We start from the raw sequence: 5369 nt of genomic DNA, 5'->3' as shown, positions 1-5369 counted from the left end.
GGTCACTGCCTCCCAGGTTCCCATCCACTTTTGCTTCCCCTACTAATTCTTCCCGGTTTGTGAGCAGCAGGTCAAGAAGAGCTCCGCCCCTAGTTGGTTCCTCCAGTACTTGCACCAGGAAATTGTCCCCTACAGTTTCCAAAAACTTCCTGGATTGTCTGTGCACCGCTGTATTGCTCTCCCAGCAGATATCAGGATGATTGAAGTCGCCCATGAGAACCAGGGCGTGTGATCTAGTAGCTTCTGCGAGTTGCCAGAAGAAAGCCTCGTCCACCTCATCCCCCTGGTCCGGTGGTCTATAGCAGACTCCCACCACGACATCACCTTTGTTGCTCACGCTTCTAAATTTAATCCAGAGACTCTCAGGTTTTTCTGCAGTTTCATACTAGAGCTCTGAGCAGTCATACTGCTCCCTTACATACAGTACAACTCCTCCACCTTTTCTGGCCTCCCTATCCTTCCTGAACAGTTTATACCCATCTATGACAGTACCCCAGTCATGCGAGTTATCCCACCAAGTCTCTGTTATTCCAATCACATCATAATTCCCTGACTTTGCCAGGACCACCAGGTCTCCCTGCTTGTTTCCCAGGCTTTGTGCATTTGTATATAGGCACTTGAGATAACCCGCTGATCGCCCCTCGTTCTCAGTATGAGGCAGGAGCCCTCCCCTCTCACACGCTCCTGCTCGTGCTTCCTCCCAGTACCCCGCTTCCCCACTTACCTCAGGGCTTTGGTCTCCTTCCCCCGGTGAATCTAGTTTAAAGCCCTCCTCACTAGGTTATCCAGGCTACTCGCGAAGATGCTCTTCCCTCTCTTCGTTAAGTGGAGCCCGTCTCTGCCTAGCACTCCTCCTTCTTGGAACACCATCCCATGGTTGAAGAATCCAAAGCCTTCTCTCCGATACCACCTGCGTAGCCATTCATTGACTTCCACGATTCGATGATCCCTACCCCGGCCTTTTCCTTCCACGGGGAGGATGGACAAGAACACCACTTGCGCCTCATACTCCTTTATCCTCCTTCCCAGAGCCACGTAGTCTGCAGTGATCCACTCAAGGTCATTCTTGGCAGTATCATTGGTGCCCACGTGGAAAAGCAGAAAGGGGTAGTGGTCCGAGGGCTTGATGAGTCTCAGCAGACTTTCCATCACATCGCGAATCTTAGCCCCTGGCAAGCAGCAGACTTCTCTGTTTTCCCGATCAGGGCAGCAGATAGATGACTCAGTCCCCCTGAGGAGAGAGTCCCCGACCACCACCACCCGCCTCCTTCTCTTGGGAGTGGTGGTCGTGGAACCCCCAACCTTAGGACAGTGCATCTCATGCCTTTCAACTGGTGGAGTTTCCTTCTGTTCCCTTCCCCCAGACGTATCATCTGGGCCACTCCCCACAATGGTACCTGTGGAGAGAACATGAAAACAGTTACTTACCTGTATCTGCGTTGTTGGTACATGGACGTTTCCCCTTCTTCTTCTGGAGGTCACATGTTGCCAAATTTCTTCACCATCCTCCTGTCCCCGCTGCGCAGCCTGCTCTGAATCTTCAGAACCTTGTGCCTGTAGAAGCATATCCTGACATCTGTCCAGGAAATCTTTAGTTTCTCTTATGCAATGCAGGGTCAATACCTGTTGCTCCAGACCTTGAACCTTCTCTTCCAATATGGAGACCAGCTTGCACTTTGTACACACAAAGTCGCTTCTGTCCTGTGGAAGAAAGACAAACATGGCACACCCAGTGCAGATCACAACAGCTGAACACTCCCCATCCATATTACCGTCCTACTACGAGCTTCCTCAGGAGATGCACTAATTACTCAGAGAGGTCCTTAGGGTGTAAGCCTCAGTGGGCTCACCCCAGGCGAACTCCCAGGAAAACTCCTGCTGTTTGCTGCTCTGCTGTCCCCCGCTGCTCAGCTGGTTCCCTGCCGCTCAGCTGGTTCGCGGAGCACCGGCTTTTTTAAACAGCCAGGCTCACCTGAAACAAAATACTCCCAACTCCCGCCCTTTTCAGCCAACCAATCAAGCACTTGCTCAAACTTTCAAGCTGCCCTCACTACAAACACTCTGATCCTCTCACCAAACACACACTCAGATACCCAGATACTCACCAACGCAGATCCCAGGCAAACTCCTGTGTTGTAGAGTGAATCTGTGGTTTATGATATGCACAATAATTTTTTTACTGTAGGGTTCTCATCAAAGTTGAACTCCTTGTTAGTTTGATACAGCGTGCCCAAAGTTGGGGGCTCATAGCACCTGACTGTGTTATGGTGGTATATCTTAAGGCAAGTGAGGTAAAGGAAGGAGGAGGGCAAGACTTGCCCTTAACTCAGAGGCAGAGAAGACAGTGCTATCCTCCCAACAGAGCTTATGATCCAAGGTGGACCTTATTTGAGTTCACTGAGCCCCAGATAATCCAGTGGTAAGGGCTAACTTCAGTGGCCATTGTGCACTGTAGCCAGGGGGCGTGGCCTCCTTCTGAGTTTGACAGGGAGGGATGGCCACACACTCACTGGTGGGCGGAACCAGGAAGTCCACGCCCATCCGGCCAGAAGTAGAGGGGCAGGACAGGAACAGAAATTACAAAAGGCCGGCCCTGCAACTCAGTTCGGCTGAAGCTGCTAAGGGAGATAGATGCTCCCCATCCACTGCTGGAGTGGGGAGCCGAAGAGGACCTCTGATGCCCCAAGAACTCATCAGATCTTCCAGAGCTGCCAGACACCCAAGATACCAAGGAGCTGCTAGGACTGCCACTGGCAGTGTACCCCGGGGAGGCAGAGGATGACCCTGAGATTCAGGTACACCCCGAGGGAAGGATTGAAAGTAGCCCAGGGACAGCTGACTCTAGTCTGGCTGCATTGCTGCCTGAATTCAGGTCAGCGTGTTGCAGCTGGATTCCCCACTGATCCAGTGGCGAAACACTCCACCACAGTTAGGGCCCTGGGTTGGGACCCAGTGGAGTCGGGTGGTCCAGGAGGCCTGTGTTAGTCTATCATCCACCAGAACTAGGACATTAGACCCTTTATTGCTCTGCCCTGCGTAAGGACCTGGGCTCCTAGACTATTCTCTGCTCTGCCCTGCCTGAGGGCTGAGCTCCTAGACTGTTTGGTACTGTACACTGACTGAGGGCTGAGCCCCTCGACCCAAACTTTTCGGCATCATGCCCCCGTTTTAATTTTCGAGAAACCCTCACCCCCCCACCTCTCCTTTACCATCATGCAACCCCCCTTTTAACAAATTCAATTCATAATTTAAAATTAAAAATAAACACAAAAACTTGGTATACATTTTTTTATTTAAAATTAAAAATAAGCACAAATAGTTTTTCTTGGCAAAAAAAATTAATAAAAATGTAATTTAAAATAAGAAATAGCATAAATAAAACGAATTTAATGTGAAGGATGATGCTTCATGAGTTGGGAAATCCTAGGTTTGAAGGATGAAAGTGCGCTACGCAAATAGTTTTCAACATCCAGTCGATTCCTTTGTTTCGTTTTTATTATGACTAAACTTGAAAAGCTATTTTCACAGAGGTATGTCAACAAAAATGGAAGAATAATACGTAGCGCTTCTTCTCCGACTTTCGGGTAAATTGGGAAATATTTTATCCAAAATTCCTCCAGGCTTAAGTTTTCGAAAATATCTTTCACACTTGAATCGTATTTCATTTCGAATGCTTGTTCTTACAATACTTCTGGCAATGAATCAACATCAACGTTGAACGGATTACGTGCTAATTTATTAATGGGGTTGCCAGAAAAGTTGTCTGGAAAATAGCAGATGAATTCGTCAGCAAGGCAATCCAGATGAAACACAGTTTTGTTCTTCGCATCCTCTTTACAAAGTTCTTGGAAACTGTCATTTTCAGCAAGTGATGAAAATGTTGGAAAAGACAAAAAGTTAGGCGTCTGAGCTTGCGTTCAACATTTCCAAAGCTTGATTTTTTCCATAAACTCTGTGATGGCATCGTGGTGCATTATAATGTTTGCAGCATTGTTTCCTTACAGCTTCAAACTGAGATTGTTCAAAGATTCACAAATGTCCACGAAGTATGCCAGTGAAAGTTGAAATGTTTGGTCCGTAAATGCACGATATAACTCTTCCTTTTCCTGTTGCTTGAGGAAAATTTACACTTCGTCTTTCAGTCTGAATAATCTCGAAAGCATGTTCCCTTTGGAAAGCCATCGTACCTCCATGTGAAACAAAAGAATATTATGATCTGCTCCCAAATCCATGCAAAGAGCTGCAAAAAGACTTGTATTTAAAGCGCTGTTGTTCACAAAATTGACAACTTTGATGGCCAAATTCAACGAGTCACGTAGGTCAATCTGGAAGGGTTTTAGCAGCCAATGCTTGTCTGTGTATGACGCAATGAGTCGTAGTTATGGCAGGATTTTTTTCTTTCACCAGCGTCACAAATCCAGAGTGAGAGACAAGCATTGCTGGAGCACCGTCGATGCATACACCAACCAGTTTTTCCCATGAAAGTCCATTTTCTTCAAAAAAGTTGGAAACTATTTTCATAACATCAGAAGCCTTTGATGTGGTCGTCAATTCCTTCAAAAAAAGCAGTTCTTCTTTCACAGTTCCATCGTTAATTAATCGAACATAGACGAGCAACTGACAGCATTGTGCTACATCAGTGGTATCGTCGTACTGAATTGCGAAAAAAGGGGAAGCTTTCACTGCTTCCACAACTCACAGTTTTAGATCTTTCACCATGTCATTGATGTGACGTTTCATGGAATTGTCGGAAAGCGAAATTTCTGATATTTTTTTCTTGCCTTTGGCACCAAGCACAATATCAGCTGCTTTCAATAAGCAAGGCTTCACAAGAGTTTCTCCTATCATGTGCACTTTCTTGGCTTTAGCAATGAGCAACGACAGTTCATAAGATGCTTCTACCACTTTGGCTGACGCTTGATGAAAAGTTCCAGTAGTGTCCAGCTTCATGCATTTTAAATTTTGAAGTTTAGCAGCAAAAAACTCTTTTGGTTTGTCTTTCAAAGCACTGTGGTTCTTTGTCAAGTGTTGCTCAAGACAACTAGGTCTCAAGGCATCATTGCTGAGAACTGCGTGCCATACTATGCATTGAGGATGATCAATTCCTTTTTTTCCATGACAGTGAAACCATATTTAATGTAGTCTTCATCGTACTTCCTTTTCTTAATCACAGCTATAATATACGAATAAAAAAAATGTATAAAAATAATTTTCCTGATTTGTGAATAATAATGGACACAAGTTAATTTGACAGGTTTCAGAGTAACAGCTGTGTTAGTCTGTATTCGCAAAAAGAAAAGGAGTATTTGTGGCACCTTAGAGACTAACCAATTTATTTGAGCATAAGCTTTCGTGAGCTACAGCTCACT

At 45.9% G+C, this 5369-nt stretch overlaps 1 pseudogene; it reads right to left on the bottom strand.

The window, feature by feature from the left end:
• Positions 1 to 3386: 3386 nt before the first annotated feature.
• Positions 3387 to 5159, bottom strand: LOC140906623 (SCAN domain-containing protein 3-like; annotated as a pseudogene).
• Positions 5160 to 5369: the final 210 nt, after the last annotated feature.

Source organism: Lepidochelys kempii, chromosome 1 (genome assembly GCF_965140285.1).
Source record: "Lepidochelys kempii isolate rLepKem1 chromosome 1, rLepKem1.hap1, whole genome shotgun sequence".
NCBI lineage: Eukaryota > Metazoa > Chordata > Testudines > Cheloniidae > Lepidochelys > Lepidochelys kempii.
Note: the sequence above shows the minus strand (reverse complement) of the source record. Positions and strands in the feature narration are given on the sequence as shown.